The sequence below is a fragment of the Theobroma cacao genome, chromosome 1 (assembly GCF_053813885.1).
Source record: "Theobroma cacao isolate CCN51 chromosome 1, ASM5381388v1, whole genome shotgun sequence".
NCBI lineage: Eukaryota > Viridiplantae > Streptophyta > Magnoliopsida > Malvales > Malvaceae > Theobroma > Theobroma cacao.
Genome location: NC_142639.1, coordinates 19,018,605 through 19,043,456, shown reverse-complemented (window position 1 = coordinate 19,043,456; position 24,852 = coordinate 19,018,605). Strand labels below are relative to the sequence as shown.

Below are 24,852 nucleotides of genomic sequence, written 5' to 3'. Positions count from 1 at the left end.
TAAAAGAAAGTTTGTGGGCTTATGTGAAATTTTAATATTTGAAGGCTAATGAAATATTATTGGATGATATGGTGGCAGTAAACGGAAATGTATGTGAAATGAAATGCAAATGAAATGAAGGGAATAAATAAAGAAAAAAAATTGCATGATATGACTTGTGATTAAAGAAATAAAATAAATAAAATAAATAAAAGGGGTGACTTGGGCAGCCCCCCATGTGTGATAAAAAAGAAGAAAAAAACCAATTCTAAGGCTAGTATTGGAGGTGGGGGTCTGGCCATCAAATGAAAAGGAAAGAAAATGGACATTGACAAGTGTTAGACTTAGCAGGTCGGCCCCCACATATAGAAACATCAAATGATTTGTTTTTATCTCTTTTCTTCTTGTAATAAGCTGCATATTGAGACAAAAAGAAGGAAGAAGTCGGATTGGAAAGGACAGAAAGGAAGCCTTAGAACATTCACTCGAAAGAAAGAAGAAAAAGGAAAAAAATGGGGTTTGGTAAACTTCACCCTAGAGCAAGAAAAAATGAGAAGAGAAAGGAAAAAAAAAAGGAAAAAGGGGAAAGAAGAAATGAAAGAAAAACTTGGAGAAAGAGGTTCGACCTTGGAAGAGAAAAGGAAAATCGAGAGGTTTCCCTTCCCACCCACACACCATTATGGAAGTTTGAAAGGATTTTGGTGGTTTTGGCTTGTATATTTCAAGGTAAGGAAGGTAGAAATTATTGTTTTGCTTAAATGCATGCTTCTTCAACCAATTATCATGAGAATTTTGTTTGTGTAGCAAAGATCGGTTAGATTTGGAGACCATTCGATGACATGCAAGTTACCAAGCTCATGGGTGTCGAGTGAAACTAAGGTGAGAGAAAAATGGCAAGATATGCAATGTGTGATGTTAATATGATAATTTAAAGTTTAGAACAACGTAATATATGGATGTTTGTTGTAGTGAAAATTTTAAAAAGGTTATGAATATTGATGTTATGATTGGTGATAGCATGTAAGCTTAAATGCTAGATGAAAGTAAATTATAGCTGCTGCCATGTGTTAGGTTTTTGGTGTGGAAATGATGGTTGACATTGGTAAATATCCTTGGAAAAGGTTAATATGTGTGTTAAAGTCGTAAATAAGTTGCCGGCATTTATAGTCTAAAGAAATACGCAAGCAAAGGATATAAGTAACTTTGGTAAAAATGTGTCAAGATATAAGTTAGTTGACTGTGGATTCATGATTGAATGAGAAAAAGAAGTAGAAATGATATATACTAAAGATATTGAATCTGGAATGTTGCTAAGAAGTGCAAAAGTAAGGTAGTGTGTTGTGGTGGCGTGTCGGAGGAAGTAACAAGCAACTGGCAAGTAGAAATAGTGATGTAGTATCGCGCTATCGTAAGGTGAGTAGGGGGTGTCCATTTCAAAATTCCTATACTATGTATATATATACGTATGGTTTATTTGAAATGCAAAAATTGTGGAAAGCACGAGCTGGTAGAATCCTAGGAGTTTGTGATTGTTTAAATGTTTATAAATGTTTTGATTATATATATATATATATATAAGCTAGATACGTAAAATGTTTTTAAATTGGGAAACAAGCCTTTATACCATGATTTTCTATCAATTGTGCCTTGATGTTTGTGCAATGTGCATTCATGAAATAAACACGTGTTCTCCATGCAGATTTGTACTTTACTTCATGAAATGATTTTATGCTACAAAGCTTGCAAAGGATTACATTGAATTATTAAGTCGAATGTTTCAAAAATAGTTTTTAAACGAGTTTTTGTGAACATAACTTGGTTTTTAAATGGTTTTACTAAACCCGGATACTCGAAAGTAGGCCGGCTGTCACTTTGGTTAAGTGTGACCCTTGTGCACAAGTGAGCTCTAGCTAAAGAACCTTTGGGTCACCGATGGGTGGTTAGCTGAGGCGGGGGCCACGACTTGTGATATTATACATTGCTAGGCCACCAGTGATATACGTGGTTGCGAACGCTTGATTTCTTCGATGTCGGCCAACATCGTTGAGACTGCCATGGCATGTGAGGATCCAGTGGAAGCGATGCTCCTTGATGTTATTACGTGGTAGCGAGACCATGGGTTTTATTTCTATTTCTTACTCGATAGTGGGATCTCTCTGGGTTTTCAAACTCGTATTTCTTTGCATGGTGAAAACGAAATTATACGATTTTCTGCAGCTCCCCTATTTATACTGTGACAATGATGTAATTTTAATTCCTCTCGTACGAGGCGATTTGTGATTTACATATAAGTTTGAATAACATTTGATTTCATGGGAGCTTGCTTGAATCTATTGATTTTATTTGAGTAAAATGTCAATTGATTTTGACGGTAGAATTCTTTTATGTTCAATTGTTTTAAATCAATTATTCAAATGATTGATTTGAATAAGGTTATTAATCTGTTTCGGTGTGGAAACTTTTATCTACCTTGATTTGGTTTACTGCTTGAAATGATTACAATGCATAAGAAATTCTCGATTTTTATATAAGGCACAAACTTCCGTTTGAATTAAATTATTTTTATAATCTTGCATCTTAATATTCAAACTTATCTGCTGTTTGCTTGTTTCCCCTCTACACCCTATTCATGGAGTCTATGATCACTAAGTTTGTGAGACCCACCCTTCCTTATTTCCTTTCGTAGATAAGTAAATCACTCAAGTGCACTGTTCAGCACACAAACACTTGCTGCAGCATAGGTAATTGCACCTCTTAGCCTTCCATTCTGAGTCGCTTCGCTGTTAAAAGTCGAGTTGTAGCACTTTGATATTAATATGCAAATAGATGTTGGTTTTGATATAAATGACAGATTGGAGATTTTGGATTTCATTGTATATACTTATGAGTATATGATTTAAAGGTCAAATGGATTATTACATCTTTTGTTCAATTCATGTTACGAGAGTGTATAGTTTAGAGTGATAACAGGATTTGGTAAGCGAGTATGATGGACTAATAGGTATTTCTATTAAGGCTTGTCCTGGATTTGGGGGGTCTTTCTTGGAGGTCTCGGACGCTGATAGGGACCGAGGAGCAGTAGTTACAAAGGCCTTGCGAAAAGGTAAGGAAAAGAGGGAGTGAAGGTTAGATTAAATTATGAGACAATGATTAAGTAGTGCCAATATCAAGTGAAGGAATTGTGAATGAAGGATTACAAAATTGGCATAGCAATTGAGTTAATATAAAATATTGCTATGAGGGTTTACAAATTTTATTTAGACATAGTTGAAAAAAAGAATTAGTAACGACAAATGGTCAATGATGTGGCATGCTGGGAACCTATGAACATAATTTGAGATAGGAATAGATAGGGATGCATTCAAATATCTTGGAAAACAAGTGTATGCTTCTTGGAATGTTGCGCTCGAAAGGTTAATGAACAAATAAGTAATTTAGCGTTTCGAAAAAGCATCAAAGATCTAAAAAGGATGTACCAAACTTTATGTGGCAAGAATGATAGTGTGAGACCCCAACCTTTATAGGCTTGTAACTAAGCATAGATGTAATAATACGAGCCAAGGGTAGTTTCGTCATTTTCTCTAATAAGCTCCCAAAAGTAAGTTTTAAACAATATTATGGGCTAAGTAGGCCTAAGGCATAAATGAATGGTGAAATTATGGGTAAAATGGAAAGGAAACCAAAATTTTGACGATTTTCATGATAGGGGCAAAATGGTCATTTTTCACCTCGGGTTAAAATTTTATGTTTTCATGAACCTGAGTATGTCTAGACCATTATGGACCTTGTCTCGGTGTCAAAAGAACAAAAAGATTGGAGGAGAGTAAGTTAATTGGTGGAGGGGTAATTTGGTCATTTTAAGAGAATGGATAAGTTTGGCCTATAAATACTTTCTTCCAGCACCTTCTTCTCCCATTTTCTAGCAGCTTTGTCTTCTTCTTCTTCTCCCAATTCATGTTGCTTCCAACCTCTATGGAAGCTTGATATGAAGCTTGAATAATTTTCTCTGTCTAGCTCTAGTTTTCATTTTTTTGTACCCTTTTGACTAGAATCCTTGTATTCTTTCACTCTTTCACTTCAAAACCCTTGGTAAAGCTTATTTCCATACTTTCTCTCACTAGTTGGGCGTTCTAGAGAGAGAAAGAGAGAATTACCTCATTAATTTGGAAGCTATTGGAAAGGAATTCGACTACAAAGAAACCCAAGGGTGAGTGATGAACCAAGCTTGATTTTTAGCTGTAGAAAATGGCTAGTAATTGGCATTATGAGCTGTTTTATTATTGAGTATGTTCATTCCTTTTATAGTGATTAAGATATTGAACATAGATAGCCACTTAATGTGGCCATTGAAAGCTAGCTAAGAGATAGCTTTTAGGGTTCATAGTGTGTAAATTGACCTATTGGTTATGCTAATGTGATCCTAGGTTCTAAGGAAGCCCCATCATCTCATTTGGATAATTAGGGGAATTAGAGTCATTTAAAGGCTCTACAATCAATTGGTGAGTGGACTGCCTATCAAAATTATTTTGGGAATATGATTGTTTTGAACAAAGTGTTTGAATGATTTTATACAACTTTTCTCGAAAATGAATGCCTTGGGAGCAAGCTCTTGAGAAATGGTTTATGTTATGATACGTGGTTATTATGGATTTCTATGTGGCTGCATTATGTTGATATACATATATGCTTGAATATAATGTTGTGTAATTATATTGACTCGACTATGTGCGAGTAGGGAGTACGCATAAGCTGAGGATGACCCGGTTATGTGCGAGTAGGGAGTGCGCATAACTCGGTGATGACCCAGCCATGTGTGAGTAGGGAGTGTGCATGAGTTGGTGATGATGATGATGTGATGGTGTGTATGATGATGATGGGATGATGTGCATGATAATGATGGGTATACGTATACATATATACATATGTAAATATGTGTGTTATAGGAAATTTATAAGTAATGGTATATGGTTGTAATGCATGTGAAACTTGACATGTTAAACTTTGGAAAACTGTCATGTGTTTCATGTTGGTTTGGACATTTCAGTAGGGTGGTTTTTCTTTGGGAGAAAGGGAAATTTTACATTAGTGCCTTGTATTTCACTGCAACGAGAATGATTCTCGCTGCAGCGAGAAACTCTCAAGTTTGAGAACCTTCACCAGAACTGGTTCTCACTGTAACGAGAATGAATTTCACTGCAGCGAGATAGTCACTGTAGCTTCTCGCTGCAGCGAAAAGGAATCTCGCTGCAGCGAGAAACTCTCTGTTTCAACAGTTGAATTTCGCTGCAGCGAGAAACCTGTTGTTTCTGGGTTACAATTTCGCTGCATCTCGCTGCAGCGAAAAACTTTCTATTTTTGACTTCTAGCTTGTCCATTTGCTGCCCTATTTTTCACTTCATTGCTATCATATCTGAGTATAGACTTCCAACACTTAGGATTAAATGAGTTAAGTTTAAAATGAGGAGGTTTAGTGAGAAACCTTCAGCCAGTTGAGAAACCCTTGTTCGGATAATAACTAAATCCCAACGTCACTGCAGCGGAAAGGCATTCTCATTGCAGCGTAGCTGCAGCGAGAATGCCTTTCCGCTGCAGCGAAGATTCGTTGTCATCTTTGACTTGCTTGTGTAATATTGAGGCTTTCATTCTTCAAATGGTTCGTTATGTATGGGTTTATGATTTTCAAGTGATTAATCATTTAAGGGCTTGATGAGGATTTTTAATATGAATGGAACTAAAATGCATTGTTTTGAAACAAGTGCATCATGATTTTTAAATTCTCCCTTGTTGTTGCTTATTCCCTTCCTTGTTCACTCACTGGGTTTATACTCACCGTTTTCAACTTCATGTTTTCAGATCACGAGGTAGTCGGTAACTAGAACGAGGTGTCCTTGTAGACTTATATCCATCTTTTGGTAGGTGTCTCGGCATTCAGTAGCTGTACATTCATCCAAGTCCCTCCGCTGGAAGTCGAGTATTATTTTGTTGTATATAGACAAACCTAATGTAAATTGTTAAGATACATGTTGTAGACAAATGTATATACACTTGTTTAGTATGCCAGTATGAGATGGCAATGTGTAGTATTATTTTGATTCTAAGTTATGAAATGTGACTTAGTAGTTTATGATGGAATGATAAACATGTCAGACTAATAAGCTTGCTTAGGCTTAGTGGATTACGTCCATTGGGCCCATGCGCCAGTCATGGCCTGCAATTTGGGTCGTGACAGATAGTTGATATTCATTTGGAATATGTTATATGCACCATGACAGAATGTGGTATTTGGAAATTGCTAAAGAGCCTAATAGTTAAACCATGAGTTAGGTAGTTACATGTTGTGAGACATAAATTTCAAGTGGGTACTCACAAGAAAATACTCAAGAGAAATCCACTATGTATCTTGTGAAAACAAGCAGTGAATTGTGTAGTTATAAAAGGAAGTAGTAAGTTTGAAAATGAACACTTGCAATGATATTGAGAAGCATTTAAGTAAAATCCTGACTCGAGTTTGCAATTACAAGTACTAATCGTATAATGGTAAAGGAGGAATGATGTTACATTGGTATGAAAGAATAGTATGAAGATGATTGAAGGCAGTCGTGAATACAAAGTCGGTTAATGAAAACCTCCAAATCTATTATGGAAATTGGAATTCGGGAATGCATGGTTCAAATGAGCCTAAGTTTTAAGTGACTAATATCAAAATGCAATAAGGATGTAATATACATGTTGAGAGGTGTGAAAGATAATTGAGAAGTGAGGATGACTTTTGGGAATTTTGGTATTGTATAAGATGCAATGATCAAGTAAAGATGAATCTTGAAGGATCAATGAGATTATAAAGTACATACAGATACTGGATTGTAATTCGATGGAAATGATAATGGGTGATTGAGACGTGATTAATGACATTGTGATGCAAAAGGATATATATAGTATACTGAGACTTACACATATGATTGGAAATGATAAGAAAATAGTATAAGCATGTAAGTTATGTGAAGTTACGCATAGGCACAATGAGAATCCATATGGATTATATAAGAAATAACTTATGGTAGGATGTAAGTTAAATGGTAACTTAAGCATCCGAAAGGGTAATCTGGAGTTGATTAGACCCTAATATTCATGGATTAAACTTAATGTCTGGGAATGAAATGGAAAAGTGAAAAAGGAAACATGAACTATGAGAATATGATATTGAACCTTGGTTATAGATTAGAATGAATAAAGGGAATTTAGTTTGAATGTAGTTGACGAGGGTTCCTACATATAGTGATGGATGTTGACACTTAAATGTGTATGTACATACATATATATGGAGATGATTATGTGACTAACTAAAGTGAAGAATTATTCTTAGTGATTTGAGATTTGAACTCTATATGCTTGATGAGATGTATAAATGATACAGTAATAGGGAATTCTATCAAAAATTGAGTTATGGTGATATGGAAGAATTTTGAAGCAATAGTCATGGAAGGAATAGCAAGAAGTGGAATCTATAGTGTGGTTAAGTCATTCAAGATCGATTAATATTGTCACGACCCGGTACTCCCTTCGAGCCCGTGACAACTGCCGCGATGTCTCGATAGACATTCATTACCCGAAATGTCAACCGAAAGCTCGCAAGGCTCTTGCATCAATTTTACGTCTCCCGTGTGAGCAACAGTTACTAAATATCATGTTTTAAGAGAATATAAACTATTTTTAAATCAAAAACAAACAAAAGTAATTTCTGCCACACTGGAGTATTTCGGTCATTTTACCCAAAATTTTTGAACCCTGGTAAAAATATGATATACGAGTAATAAGCATCCATTTCATGTCTAAAAATAAGTTTTGTTGTCTAATTCATCAATTTAAAGTGAAATTATAGCTATTCAAATTAAATAAAATATTCCATTTTCTTATAAAACAATATTTATAGAACTCTACGTAAATAATTTTTGTAGTGTACAAGTAAAATAAATTCATATATATAATAGCACACTAAACCAAGTATACGAAAATATTCTACAATGACATGTGGGCCCCAAAATAACCGTAAATATACAAGACTATAGCCCTTCAATTTCTAATGATGCAAATCCAAAAGCAACCCTCCACAAAATCGGCTGTTTACAAACTGTCCTAAGCCTGAAATGGATAAAAAGAAAAGGTGAGTTTTTACAAACCCAGTGAGTAAGCAAAATTCATCTTAACTATCTAAAGTAGGTTATATTCATTTTTTTATGATTTTAAAGAATAATGAACTTAAACCATAGATTTTTATGTTTACAAGTTAAGTGATGGTTAAATGAATGAGAATTATAAATTGTTTTGTAAGCTTTTAAACATGGACCAATTAAAAGGTGACTAGTGTCAAGCTTTAATATTATTTGAATTACCTATATAAACTCACTTAAAAAAATAATGGGTGAAATTCATGGGTTTGACAAGTTTCATGGTGGTGTAAAATTCTAAAATTTCCAATTTCGTCCTCATGGACACTTAAAATGACCGTTTTGCCTCTATGTTAAGAAAAATGTCGAAATTAAAATTTTTCACTTCTCAAATTCAAATAATGCTCTAATTAATCAAATTTAGTCAAAATATCATCCAACATTCCAATTTTGCCCTTGGGTGGCAAAATGACTATTTTACCCCTACATTATGAAAATTCCCGAATTAACTCCAAATCAATCATCGAATTTCGAATCATCATATTAAGACATTCTAAGATTCAATAACCTTCAAACACATCGTAAAATTTTTATTTGGCCTAGTTTGAGGCTTTAATCAACTTAATTGTACCACTAGGTATGATACCGACTTTTAATGATTCTTTGAGGCATCCCAATATGTTGATATGCTATCAAGTACATGAATGACATGACAAGTATATAATAGAGTAGGGCCGAACTTGAAATGACATGAATGACTACCCCCCTTAAAATAAAATTTTGACCTCAAAATTTCACTTACCGGACTCGGAGAAAAGATCCGGGTATTGGTTTCTCATCTGGTACTCAACTTCCTAGGTCATCTCCTCCATCCAAGCATTTGTCCACAACACCTTAACCATTAGAATGTTCTTATTCCACAACACTTGATCCTTTCGGTCTAAAATACATACAGGTTGTACCTTAAACTTTAAATCTTCTTGCAACTCAATCGAAGGTGCCTCGAGGATATGGGAGGGATCAGGTACATACTTTTTCAGCATCGAGACGTGGAAAACATTGTGAATCCAATCCAACTCTGGGGGTAATTCTAGTCTATATGCCACTGGCCTAATCCTTTCAATAATACGAAAAGATCTAATGTATCTCGGATTGAGCTTTCCTCGTTTTGCAAACCGGATCACAACTTTCATTATCCAACAAGATACCACAATTTACGACAATAATATAATCAAATAAGACTTAATACCTCAAAGTATTCAAATCATTACCTTTCCAAGGATAGACCTTAAGAAAAACTCTATCATCAACTTCAAATTCCAAATCTTTTCTCTGTCAATCCGAGTAACTTTTCTACCTGTCTTGAGCTATCTTTAATCACTCTCGGATAACCTAGATCTTGTCATTAGTCAAATCAATAAGTTCTACATTAAACAATTTCCTCTCACCCACTTCATCCCAACAGAGTGGAGTTCGACACTTTCTCCCATACAGAGCCTCGTATGGTGCCATCCCAATACTAGACTGAAAACTATTGTTATATGCGAACTCCACCAACGACAAGTGTCTATCCTAACTCCCCGTAAAGTCAATGACACAAGCCCGTAGCATATCCTCCAAAGTCTGAATGGTCCTTTCAAATTGACCATTTGTTTGTGGATGAAAGGCAGTGCTAAACCTCAAATTAGTTTCGAGAGCATCCTTGAATTTCGGCCAAAATCGAGAAGTGAATCGAGGGTCTCGATCTGACACGATAGAAACTGGGACTCCATGTAATCTCACTATCTCATCAATATAAAGTCTAGCCAGTTTCTCAATGGAATACATGCTATGGATAGCCAAGAAATGGGCGGACTTAGTCAATCTATCCACAATCACCTAAATAGCATCCTTCCCTCTTTGCATCCACGGTAAACCCAGTACAAAGTCCATAGTCACGTGCTCCCACTTCCATTCAGGGATACGTAGAGGTTGAAGAGTACCCAATGGTTTTTGATGTTCCGCCTTAATTTGTTGGCATGTGAAAGATTTTGGCACAATCTCTGCTATGTTTTGTTTCATACCCGACCACCAATAACTTTCCTTGATAGTCTTGTACATTTTGGTGCTTCTGAGATGTAAAGCATAGGCAGAAGAATGAGCTTCCTCCAAAATAGCTCGTCTCAACTGGTCATCCTTAGGGACACAAACTCGGTTCCCAAGCATCAAGATACCATTATCACCGAGTCTGAACTCACTAGTTTTTCCATCTCGTAACTTTTGTACTTCCCTTTTCAACACGTTGTCAGACTTCTACAATTATCTAATTTGGTTCAACAATGAAGGTCTCACAACAAAGCTAGCAAATAGGGCTCCATCCTCGTCATTACTCAATTGGATCCCTAGAGATTTCATCTCAAGTAGTATCGAAAAATAAAAATTCTGAAGTGATGCTAACGAAGATGAGGATTTACGACTCAAGGCATCTACTACAACGTTTGCCTTCCCCAGATGACAATCAATCACTAAGTCGTAATCCTTAATCAACTCTAACCAGCGTCTCTGTCTTAGGTTGAGTTCTTTCTAGGTGAGCAAATATTTCAAACTTTTGTGATCAGTAAATATTTGACAACGCTCACCATATAAGTAATGCCTCTAGATTTTCAATGCAAAGACTACTGTTACCAACTCCAAATCATGGGTAGGGTAATTCATCTCATGCTTTTTAGCTGCTGAGAAGCATAAGCTACTACTTTCTCATCATGCATTTACATGCACCCTAAACCCAATTTAGAGGCATCACTGTACACCACAAATTCTTTCTCACTAATAGGAAGTGTCAAAACGGGAGCCGAGGTCAACAGGTTCTTCAGCTCCTGAAATCGACTCTCGTAGACATCATCCCACTCAAATTTGACTCCTTTACGAGTCAGATGAGTTAGAGGAGCAGCTATCAATGAAAACCCTTAAACAAACCTCTTATAATAACCGACTAAACCAAGGAAACTTTGAATCTCTATCACCGTTTTCGGTTGCTCCAACTGTACGATGGCCTCTATCTTTTTGGGATCGACATAAATTTCAACTCCAAACACAACATGTCTCAAGAAAACTACTTCCTTAAACCAAAACTCACATTTTGAAAACTTGACATAGAGTTGTTTCTTGCGCAAGGTTTGTAGTACAATGCGTAAATGGGCAGCATGTTCATCATTATCCTTCGAATATACCAGAATATCATCTATGAACACTATCACGAACTTATCCAAGTATGGGTGGAACACCTTGTTCATGAGGTCCATAAAAGCTACTGAGGCATTAGTCAGACCAAAAGGCATAACCAGAAACTTGTAATGCTTGTAATGAGTTCTGAAAGTAGTTTTGGGTACATCCTGCTCCTTGATCTTCAACCGATGATATCCAGACCTCAGATCGATATGAGAAAACACTGTAACACTTTGTAGTTGATCAAAAAGATCATCAATACATGGTAAAGGATATTTATTCTTGATGGTCACTCAGTTTAGTTAACAATAGTCGATACATAGCCGAAAAGTGCCATCCTTCTTCTTTACACACAAGACTGGAGCACCCCAAGGAGAAGTATTAGAGCGAATAAAACCCTTATCTACTAATTCTTGTAGCTGAGCTTTCAACTCCTTTAACTCTATCAGAGCCATCCGATATGGAGGAATGGAAATAAGCGGTACGCGAAAGTAAATCAATAGTGAATTCAAACTCTCAATCAGGATGTAATCCCAATAATTCATCTGGAAACACATTAGGGAACTCATTTACTACTGGGACATCCTCTAACTTAGGTTCCCCCTTTGAGGTATCAATAACATATGCTAGATAAGCCGGATACCCTTTCTGCACCAGTTTTAAGGCTTTGATAGCCGAGATGACACAGGATGGTAATACTCGACGTTCCCCTGCAAATACAACTTCTACTCCCTCATATTTTTGAAGTACAACTTCCTTCTTGAAACAATCCACTTTTGCCCAATGTGTAGTCAACCAGTCCATACCCAACATCAAATCAAAATCCTGGATTTCTAGGAGAATTAAGTCAACCCTAAATTCTTCCTCACGAACTTTTATTCCACAATATCTATAATAAGTGTTTCTAATCAACTGTTCTCCTAGAAGGGTATGAACTACAATTTCCTCCTCTAAAGGTGACAGGTTTCTATTAGAAAAGGATGCAAATGTTGTGCTCACATAAAATCTATCCGAACCAGAATCGATTAAAGACATAAGCATCTTTATCAAATACAAAAATAGTACCTATCATTGTACTAGGTCAGACTCATGCCTCTTCCTCTGTAACAGCAAAAACTCTCATCGGAGTATGAGTCTACGGTCTGAAAGGTGGATACGTCGGGGTAGTACTCCCCACACCGGACCGTATCACTACACCCTATCTCAACATGACCCAAAAGAATTTCTCCTCTGAATATCGGTGTGAGTTTGGAGAGATGAAGCAGCTGCAGTAGCTCGTCCTAACTGCGGGCAAACACTCCTCATGTGGCCTTGCTGACCACACTGAAAACACCGCATGGGCTCCCTACAAGACCCGGTATGTAATCTCCCACAATTCCAACATCTGTCAAAACTCCTAGAACTCTTCCCAAGAGCACTCGTCGCTGATCTACTGAATTTAGGAGACTTTTGCTATTGCTATTGAGATTAGGGTCAGGTAGATGCTATGGGGGGAGTGGTAACACTCCCTAAAGCAGATGAATCCTTGCCCTTTTTCGAGGGCTAGCTGAAATATATACTAGGATTTCTCTTTTTAGCAAACTCAGCCCGAATCATCCTACTCTCAATCGTAAGCTTCTCAGCCCTTAGAGCCATCTGCACTACCTCTTTATATCACTCTTTACCTGTCACTGTCATGTGCTCTCTAATTTCATTCTAAAGCCCTTCCTCGAAGTAGTTGGCCTGATCTTGCTCGATTTTCATCAGATCGGGCACATAAGACATTTGCTCATTAAAACGAGCCTCATACTCCTCTATTGTCAAATTTCCCTGTTTCAAACTTAAGAACTCTCTCTTCTTTTACTTTTGATGAAAATAAGTGTAATATTGGTTGTCAAACTCCCTCAGAAAATCTGACTAGGTCAAAGGAGTAGTATAACGAGATTTTATCGAATTCCACCAAGTACAAGCCATATTTTCAAGTAGTCTTGTGGCCACCATCAATTTCATATCATCATCTAATTTCATATTCGTGAATGTCTCTGATACCTGAATGATCCAGTCTTTAGTTACGGTTGCATCCAGATCACCTATAAAAGAAATGCAACCCAACTGCCTAGCCTCCTTAAGTTTCTTAGAAATGGAGACATTAGGCACTTGTGGCGGAACAAGAAGTGGTGGTGGTGGCACTAGAGGTGCTGTTGGAGGAACAGCAGGAGGAGCTTTACCAACCTAAGCCTGGCTAATAATAGTAGTGAGAAAAGCTGCCAATGCTTGAACTGCCTCATGAGGCATAGCAAGAATACTAGGAATACCAGTAGGTGGTGGAGGAGGTCGAGGATGTGGAGGAGTCTTAGTTTGTTCAATAGCAGGTGCTGCTTGAAAAGTAAATGCAGTCGATTCTTGCTCTATAGGATCTGGCTGACGATGTTGAGAACAGCCTCTTCCCCTCCCGACTGATCTAGAGAGAGGTGGGAATCCATGTCGAGGAGGTATAATGATCTATAAGAAGTGATAGAACGAGTTTAGACAACTTTAGGTTTTATATGCAATTGTATGCATTCAGCTTAATCTAACTTAACTTAGGGCCACATTGACACTATATTTTTTAAAATAACTTTAAAACCAAAAGCTCTAATACCAACTTAATTGTCACGACCCGGTACTCCCTTCGAGCCCGTGACAACCGCTACGATGTCTCGATAGACATTCATTACTCGAAATGTCAACCAAACCTCGTAGGCTCTTGCATCAATTTTATGTCTCCTTTGTGAGCAACAGTTACTAAATATCATGTTTTAAGAGAATATAAACTATTTTTAAATAAAAAACAAACAAAAGTAATTTCTGCAACATAGGGGTATTTTGGTCATTTTACCCAAAAGTTTTGAACCCTGGTAAAAATATGATATACGAGTAATAAGCATCCATTTCATGTTTAAAAATAAGTTTCGTTGTCTAATTCATCAATTTAAAGTGAAATTATAGCTATTCAAATTAAATAAAAATATTAAATAAAATATTTCATTTTTTTATAAAACAATATTTATAGAGCTCTGTGTAAATAAATTTTGTAGCGTAAAAGGAAAATAAATTCATATATATAATAGCACATTAAACCAGGTATATAAAAATTTTCTACAATGACATGTGGGCTCCAAAATAACCGCAAATATACAAGACTATAGACCTTCGATTTCTAAGGATGCAAATCCAAAAGCAACCCTCGACAAAATCGGCTGTCTACAGACTATCTTGAGCCTGAAATGGATAAAGAAAGGGTGAGTTTTTACAAACCCAGTGAGTAAGCAAAATTCATCTATAACATCTAAAGCCGAGTAAATAGAGACAGTTAAATCATCCCATCATAATATAGTTCATAACTCATTTCAATTCCTATAAAACAATTACATTTCATCAAAATAATCAACAAGGCTTATGATTCTCTTAAAAACTTGGCTTGTGCCAAAACTCATACTCGGTGACACCTTGGCCCGGGCATCTAAACGAGTTTGCCAAGGATGTTAAAATGACAAATACCCATAAAACATGTTTTTACTTTTAAAATATAGCCATTCCTTGGCGTTGGCTGAGCTTCATCGACACGTGGTGGTTCGCCGTGAAGTGAACTCTAAACTTACATTAGAATATACCCTTTGCGCCTCTCATACTAAGGTAAAATATAATGGGGTTTACCGTGCCCCTCTAATAGGCTGGTCCACGAAAACCCGCCCACTGTAGTAAGCTAATCAAATAACCCACCAAATCAATAAACATTTTGACAGCATGACATGGCTAATATAATATTATCCAGCATGTCAAGGTAAAACAAAAACAATTCATATAATCCACAAACCACAAATCTAGCCATTCATGCCATCACATTGTCATAAGCCATCAATCAAACCACATATATATACAGATAACACAAGTATTTAATCTTCACTTAATTTCCAAAATCATCATTGAATTGCAAAACAATTTATAAATCTCATTCATTTAACCATCACTTAACTTGTAAAACATAAAAATCTATGGTTTAAGTTCATTATTCTTTAAAATCATAAAAAAAATGAATATAAACTACTTTAGATAGTTAAGATGAACATTTGATTACTCCCAATAATAGGAGTTTGGAGTACTTCTATTCTTGGTCCTCGGGCACAATATCTTTACCCTTATCAGAGGGCTCACCACCTATACATAATACATGACACGTAATTCAATATATTTGTGCCAAACTGTTATAAAACTATTTCAGCCTCTATATGAATGCATGACATTGAATGAGAATTGTCTGAATAATCACTTAAAGATGGTGTTCTACGTGGGTTCATTATGATCGGACTGAATTGGCAATTGACCTAACTCTCACTATGCCTTGTTTAATTAGCCAAAACATCCAATTCAACTCCAAATATCTTCATTACACTTTCAATATTCCAAATACACCAAAGTACCTTAATGAGCTTAATTGTGACTTAATTCACCGTAACCAAAATTTATTCCGATTTCGATATCCGATACTATAATTCATCAATTCCTAGCTAAATAACATGATTTACAACCAAATCCATCATCAACATGTCACCTAATAAATTCGGCCAAAGATTCTTGCTTGTTTTTCCTTCTAAACATCACAAAATGACTAAAAACACTAGGATATTATGAAATCTAGCAAAATTCATCACCAAAACTTCTCTCTCTAGGTTTGGCCAACAAAGGTTCCCTCTTGAAAACTTGAATTTCAGCCATGGAGAATGAAAAAGAATGCATGGGAAAGGTAGATCACAAGCTAAAATTAAAAAATCTTACCTTTACTTGCTTGATTCCTTGAAATCCAACAAATTCTCCTGAATTTTTCCTTACTAGAGTTTGTTCTTCTCTTTTTCTCTTTGTTCCCTTGCTTGGCTGGCCATAAGATTCTGAATGTGAGGGTTTTAAGTGAGTTTATATAGGCAATTAAAATAATATTAAAGCTTGACACTTGTCACCTTTTAATTGGTCCATGTTTAAAAAGTTAATAATTAAGCATTTCATTCCCACCACATATAATCTCACTTAAAAAAATAATGGGTGAAATTCATGGGTTTGACAAGTGTCATGGTGTAAAATTCTAAAATTTCCAATTTTGTCCTCATGGACACTTAAAATGACCGTTTTGCCCCTATGTTCGGACAAATGTCGAAATTGAAATTTTTCACTTCTCAATTTCAAATAATGCTCTAAGTAATCAAATTTAGTCAAAATATCATCCAACATTCCAATTTTTCCCTTGGGTGGCAAAATGACCATTTTGCCCATATGTTATGAAAATTCCTGAATTAACTCCAAATCAATCCTCGAATTTTGAATTATCATATTAAGACATTCTAAGATTCAATAACTCTTAAATACATCGTAAAATCTTTATTTGGCCTAGTTCGAGGCTTTAATCAACTTAATGGTACCACTAGGTACGATACCGACTTTTAACGATTCTCCGAGGCATCCCAGTATTTAGATATGCTATCAAGTACATGAATGACATGACAAGTATATAATAGAGTAGGGCTTGACAAATATGATTAAGATGAAACAATTAACGAAATTCTAAGACATAGTTGTATTAGACCCTCTATAAGGCAATAGTGTAGTGGATGGAGAATAAATGGTGATGGTACTATAATGTGAGTAATTGGAGAAATTGATTAAGCAAGATAAAATTCAATTTTGTTAATGATGATAAAAAAATAAAGAATTATAAGTCATAATAATGATAATATATTTTGAGACGAGAAGAATTAGAATTAATGAAAAGAATTTGGTGGCAAATGAAAAAGAAGCTTACAATTTAAGCTAACGAACGGCAAGTGAGTTGCCTTTCCACATGATTTAAATTCTTCAGATTAAAATGACGTAGAAAAGTAAACCTTTGAATGTGTAATTAATGGAAAAATTAAGAAGATTGGAGTTGCATAAATGCAAGATAAACATAAAGTATGAGGGAACGATTGAAAGATTCGACTTCCCTTAATGTTGGAAATGTGTATAGGAATGAATAGGCATGTTTATAATGCCATAAAGTTATGTAGCGGTGAATGGGGATAAGATGAATGAAATTTGAAAAGTTTAACAAGAATCGAAATAAAGATGGGTAATTAGGTACATATAAGTAAGCATGAGTTGTGCTCAAAATCGGTATGATTGAGATTGAGATGTGTTTAAGGTTTGTAATGGAGTTAAAGGCATACTTGGAACCTTAGTTGTAAGAGAAATCAAATGTTGAAAGGTATCATTATTTTGACTCAAGGCGATAAAAGATGTAACTTACGTACCCTAACCTTGTAAAGTGTTCTAGTTGGACTAAAAGTAAGCAAGGCGGATAATTCAAATTCCCTATGACGAAGGAAACGAAATAAGATCAAAAAGTAAGGTTAATGACTTAACACTGACATGAATTCGAGGATGAATTCTTTTTAAGTGGGGCAGACTGTAACACCCCGTACCCTCGCAATGGAGCCAATACGACCCTATCGACAAGACGAAAGGTCGATTGACATAAATCTAAATGCCAAGGAGCGGTGAAGGGGTAAGGAATAGTTTGGAATAAAATATTTTGCACGCAAGAAAATAGTAATTAAATAATAATATTTTTATCAAGGATAAATTAGCTAGTTAAAAGGTGATTTAGAAGTGAACCGGGACAAAGTGAGACATTTTGGGTCTCGAGGAAATAAGTGGAGAATTTTAGAATAGAATAATATTTTATTAATAAAATAATATTAAAATATTAATATTTTATTTATTATTGAAATTAGTCAAAAAGGAGGGTTATATGACTAATCTAAGTGGGGAAGGAGAAGTAAGAAAGGATTTTGAAGAAAAACGACTTTAGTGGGGGCCCGCATGTCTTTATTAAATAAAGCTAGCACGAGTAAGTATATATTTAAATATTATGGTGATACCTTCGTGAAGTGTAACTTTTATATTTTGTTTGTACATGTGTAAATGAAGGAAAATGTAAAGAAAATGAAGTTTAAGAAATGTTGGAAGGACCCAACTGTAAAGGATGAAAGTTGAAGGGGTCGCATGGTAAATAAAGAAAAGTTTAAGGACCCATTTGCAATTTCAATATTTTGAAGTTAAAAAGGGGAATTTCCTAACAAAGGAAGGCTAGATTATGAGAAATATGAGATATACATGTGAAAGTTGCTATTACATGCAAACTATGTTGTGCAAAAGGAAAAGTTAGTAAGGGACATGTGGGACCCCCACCATGTGAAGTAAAAGAAAAAATAAGACTAAAGTTTGTTTGCTTGTAATGTGATTGGTGTATTGATGGTCAAATAAAGAAAGAATAAAGTGGGTTGCAGGTGATTTGAATGGGTCAAACAGTGACTAAATAAAATATGAAGTAAACATATTGCATGGAATAAAAAAATGAAAATAAAGAATGGAAATGCAAGTGGCGGGTGGAAAGATTTCAAAGGCTTTGCGTTGTGATTTTACCACATAAAATACAAGGAAAAAAGGCCAAAAAGCCATTAAGCCTTGGGCAATCCGCCCATGCAAGGAAAATAAAGAGAAAAGAAAAGAAAAATAATGGGAAAATGTTGGCTTTGGGCAATCCACCCATGTGTGGGAAAAAAATAAAAAAAATGGAAACCATTTTCAAGGCTTGGCCTTGAGGAGTCTGCTCATTACCAAGAAAAAAAGAGAAAGGAGAAGAAAGAAAAAAGAAAAGAGAAAGGAGAGGAAAGAAAGAAAGAGAGAGAAAGGAAGGAAGGTTTGGTTGGTGAAGCTAGAGAAAAATTGAGAGGTTCTTCCTTTCACACACACACATTATTGTTGGAATTTAAGGAGAGATTGGTTGTTTGGGTTAAAGATTTCAAGGTGAGGAAGGTAAAATTGTTAGTTTGATTGAATGCATGCTTTTTGAATCGATTATAATGTGTGACAATGTTTGTGGTAGCAAAAGAATACCGTATGGATGCTAAGAAAAACCGTGCATGTTGGTGGATCACAAGAAATGTGAGATTTTGCTACCAAGGAGCTTGAGCTTTCTTGGTTTTAGTTCTAGTTGAATTATTGAGGAAAGGTAAGACAAATTGTGGCCTAATCCTTGATTGTTTTTGCTATGTGATTATGGGTTAGGAAAAATGTCTATAATGGTTGTGAGACTTGATGTTGCAGAAATGTAATGTTGAAGAAAATAAAGGATAAGAATTTTGCATGCAAAGATTTAAGACTTCATTGGTAAAGTTGCTGTTATACATGATTGTGTGTAAGCATGAGATTAACTATGAAATTTAATTAAGAATTTAGTAGTTGATTTGCTGCCATGCAAGAGTACAAGTGAATTGGGTTTGAATAGTTGGTAAGAAGCATATAAGTAGAGGAAGAGTGTTATGGTGGCGTATTGGACGAGGTAATGGGTGACCTACAAGTAGAATTAGTTATATACGCACTCAAATCAATAGCGACGGAACGTCCCGCTATTGTGAGGTGAGTAGGGGATGTGCATTTTAAAATTCCCATAACTATATATATATATATTGGCTTATTTTAATTGCAAAATTGTGGAAAGCATGAGTTGGTAGAAATACTAGGTATTTTGTGGATGCTTAAGTGTTTGAAAGTGTTTTGATTATGTATTTATATATAAGCTATATACGTAAAGGATTTTTAAACTGGGAAACAAGATTTTTAATAGGTTTCATATCAAAATGTGCCTTATAGTTTGTGTGGTGTGCATTCATGAATAAAACACGTATTCACCATGCGGATTGATGTTTTAAACTCATGCAAAGGTTTTATGTTATAAATTGTTATAAAGAATTTCATCATAATACCATGTTGAATGTTTCGAAATGGTTTCAACTGAGCTTTTTAGAATTCAACTCGATTTTTAAATGGTTTAACTAAACCAAGAGATTCGAGAGTAGGTTGGGTGTCACATCAAAAAAGTGTGACCCTTGTGCACAAGTGAATTTTAGTTAGAGAACCTTTGGGTCGTCGATGGGCTGTTGGATATGATTGGGGCCATGGTCTATGATGTATATACGTGGCTAGGCCATAGGATGTTATACGCAGTTGCGATCGCTGAATTTCTCCGATGTCGGCCAACATTGTTGAGACTGCCATGGCTATGGGATCAGATAAAGTAAGGCTCCCGGATGTTATTTCGTGGAAGTGGGTCTACGAGTTTTTATTTCTATTACCTACTCGAGAGTAAAATCTCTTTGGGTTTTCAAACTCATATTTCTACGCATGGTGAAACTATAAGATTTTCGGTAGCAACCTTATTTATACAATGATGTGTATTTAACTTCTCTTGTACGAGGTGATTTGTGGACTTGCATATAAGTTTTCATAATGTTTAATTTTACGAGAGCATACGTGTATATACTAATTTAATTTGAAAAAAGTTATTAATCGGTTTCAACGTGCAAACTTTTACTTACACTAGATTTGGTATATTGCTTGAAATACTTACATTGTATAAGAAAATTCTCGGTTCTACATATAAGGCACACATCCCCTTTTTAAGTTAAATTGTTTATATATTCTTATATTTGTTTAACATTCAAATCCTCTGCCTTTAGCTTGTTTCCCATCTACGCCCTACTCATGGAGTTGATGATCATTGAGTCTATGAGACTCACCCCCTTATTTCCTTCTGTAGATAAGTAATCAGTTCAAGTGCATCGCTCAGCATATCGAGACTTGCTACAACATAGGTATTGGCATATCTTAGACTTCCAATCCGAGTCGCTCCGCTACATAGAGGTTGTGTTCTGTAAGATAGTTAGACTTATAAAGATTATCAGTCTATCGAGAATGTATTTGCTAAACTTTGAGGTTGTGTAATGAATACCACTTGTTATGCTAAAATTATTTTGGAGTCATTAAGTCTTGTTATTGGTATCTAGCTGCTACGTCTTAAATATCGTTATTTATTTGGTTTAAGTAAACAAAAGTATTCTTATTACTAGTCAATTTATGTACACAATAGAATGTTTGATTTAATTATCCAGAATCTCAACTAAGGCTTGTTCGGGATTTGGCGAGTTCACTTGTAAGTCTCGGACGCTGGAAACGATCAAGGAGAAGGTCGTTACACAGCTGGGGAAGAAACAGATCACGCACATACCGAAGAAACAAGTGGAGAATAGAATGTGCTCATCGTCGGAGTAATTGACGGAAAATCAGATCATCAATTGGAGGAAACTCATGATGTAGCCATTTGATAACTCTATGATATAGAGTTATTTAAGCTTAATTTTGATAATAATTTGGCTTAATTTTTGTAGTAATGCATAGAAATGAGTAGGTTTTATTTAATTATTTTAAATTAATTATTTTAGGTGAGTCAACCTAATCATGGTTAATTTTATGATTAATTTGGTGGTAATGTGGTTAAGATAGGTTGTTATTGATTTATTTGTGCTTTTGTAGTTGTTTGAAAGAAGAATTTTAGTGAAAGAAGGAGAGCAATTTCAAAATGCAGACTTGCACTGCACATGTTTTGGTATTTTAACCATAACTTTCTCTACAGAGCTTTAAATGGAGCGATTCTTAGACTATTGGAAAGATAAGATAAAAATACACAACTTTAATGTTTATCAATTCACTCAGTTCAGCTTTTATGATGGTCCAAAAATCTTATCAAAGTTCACACACTGTAGTAGTCCTAGAGCAATTACAATTTCTGCTAATTAATTTGGCAAAGCTGCGACTTACATAGTCTGATGAGGAAATCCCAGCTGAAATTAACTTCTTTCTTCACCCAACTTGGCCTAACTTCAAAGCCTATAAAAATAACCTTTCGAAGGACTTAAAGGGAATGATGAAAACACCAGATTGGCATCAGAGAGTCCAGCCATAGAGTCATTGAAGCTAAGAAGAATTTGCAGGATTCAAGGAGATTTAGAGATTATGAACACCATTCTTGAGTTTTTATATATTTTCTTTGATTCTTTTATTTTCTTGGTTTTGATTTTAATGTTTAGATTTTATTCGATGATAATATGTGACTTGATGGGGAACTAAATTGTTTATCTAAGATTGTGATTGAGCTCAATACATAGTCTGAATTATTTATCTCTCTTTTACTTATATTTGATAGATTTAAGTTATTTATTTTATTCTGTTCTTAATGCTTTTAAATGCTTGATCACCAATTGGATTGAATTGGAAACCTAGGTTAAATCTTGATGAAGGAGATTTAGATAGACCTTGAATAGAATAGAGTATGATTGAATGCACTTAGTTGATTAGGTGATTTTATTTGCATATAGGGTAGACATACACCTATAAGCCATACGTAACCAAAATTAGAGCATAAACTTAATAAATCTTTCTTCAATATATTTTGCATAGACATATAGTAAATTAATTGGGAGAGATATTTTTATAAGAAACTCGATAGAGACTTGTAAATAATTTAGGACTTTAGGTTAGTAACTTAATCTATTAAACTAAGTTAAGAGAAAGATACAATATTCAGATGAAGTATTTAGGGATATCATAATCTTAGGCTTATTAATCAGTAGAAGTAAAATTTGCTAATATATTAGTTTTAATTTTTAGTTTATTAATTTAAATTTTCCTTTTTAATTTTAATTGTTTAGATAAAATTAAGGTGTTTTAATTTTAGTAGTTAACAACAAAGATTAATTCAATTCTCTGTGGAATTGACACTTTACTCATCTCTATATTATCTTTACGATACATACACTTGTGTGAGTAGAAAATTGAACAATAAGTTTTTGGCACCGTTGCCAAGGAATTGATTTTTAATTCTTTTTTGTTAATTTTAATACCAAGCATTCTTAATTTTAATCTAGACTTTTCTTTTCTTTAATTTTTTTCTACTTTTTTTAAGGTACTTTTGGTCATTGTATGCGAAGAGCCCGAAATTTGAAAATTCTTCCTTTTGATCCAAAAATCGAAAAAACTTTTCATAGACTTCGGAGGAAAAGTAAAAAAATTTCTGCTCCAAGTAAAACAATGGCTAATCAATAAGAGGAAGAGACCAAGCCTTTGAGGGATTTTGCAGTCCCATAACTACAAATCTCCAGTCTAGCATCTAAAGATCTCCTATTTAAGCTAACAATTTTGAAATTAAGCCATTAATCATTCAGATGATTATGACTGCTGTTCAATTTGGGAGTTTGCCTAATGATGATCCGAATAATCATATTGTAAATTTCTTGGAAATTTGCGATACATTCAAGGCCAATGGTGTTACTGATGATGCCATAAGATTGAGGCTTTTCCCTTTTTCATTGAGAGATAAAGTAAAGAGTTGGTTAAATTTGCTTCTTGCTGGTTCCATTAATACTTGGGATGATTTGGCTAAAAAATTTTTAGCAAAATTCTTCCCACCTGCAAAGTCACCAAAGATGCAGAATGATATAACTTCTTTCATGCAATTTGATTCTGAATCATTATATGAAGCTTGAGAAAGGTATAAGGAATTGATGAGAAGATGCCCTCACCATGGATTACCTAAGTGGCTGCAAGTTCAGACATGTTATAATAGTTTGCTGGGACCTTTTAGAACTACCATTGATGCTACCACTAGAGGTACACTTATGAGTAAATCCATTGATGAGGCTTATGATTTGCTCAAAGAGATAGCTTATAATAATTATCAATGGCCATCTGAAAAGATTGGGTACAAGAAAAATTGCTGGAATTCATGAATTAGATGTGTAAACACTGTCTCCACACAATTGGCCTCTTTCTCAAAGAAAATAGATAAAATGAGTGTTAATGCTGTTCAAAACTCCTTTATGACATGTGAATTCTATGGGGAAGGACATTCCAAAGACAATTGTCCCATCTATTCTGAGTCTTGTCAATATGTTAGTAATAAGCAACAGAACAATCCCTATTCCAACACTTATAATCTTGGTTGGAGGAATCATCTTAACTTTTCATAAAATAACAAACAAGGGTCTTCATTAATGGCTAAGTCAAACTTTCCCCCTGGATTTCCATTTAGAGCCCCGATGCTAAAAAAAAAGCCTTCAATGGAGGATATGCTCATGCAATTCATGACAAAGACTTATGCCTCCATTCAAAATCAAGCAGCTTCAATTAGAAATCTTGAGATACAAGTAGGCCAACTTGCTAGTGCTTTAAATACTAGACCTCAAGGTACCTTACGAAGTGACACTGAACCCTATCCAAGAAGAGAAAGTAAGGAACATTGTATGGCAATCACTCTCCGCAACAGAAAAGAGCCACGTAAAGTGGTAAGTAAGGAATTAAATTCAAAAATTGAAATTCAATATGATGAAAAAGAAATTGAAAAAGATGCTGAAAAGGAAACTGTAGTTGAAAAATCTGTTGAAGATTCAAAAAAAATCACAATTAAAAACTGCTCCCACACCTTCACCACCTTTTCCTCAACGTTTTGAAAAACAAAAACTTGATAAACAATTCCAGAGATTTCTTGAGGCATTTAAAAAACAACACATTAATATTCCTTTTGCTGAAGATTTAGAATAAATGCCAAGTTATCTTAAATTCT

The 24,852-nt window shown here is 34.9% G+C and overlaps 1 non-coding gene across 1 annotated transcript; it reads right to left on the bottom strand.

Annotated features, from left to right (window-relative positions):
• Positions 1-23,714: 23,714 nt before the first annotated feature.
• Positions 23,715-23,820, bottom strand: LOC148764624 (small nucleolar RNA R71). Its single transcript, XR_016024398.1, has one exon. It is a non-coding gene; the product is annotated as a small nucleolar RNA R71 (small nucleolar RNA).
• Positions 23,821-24,852: the final 1,032 nt, after the last annotated feature.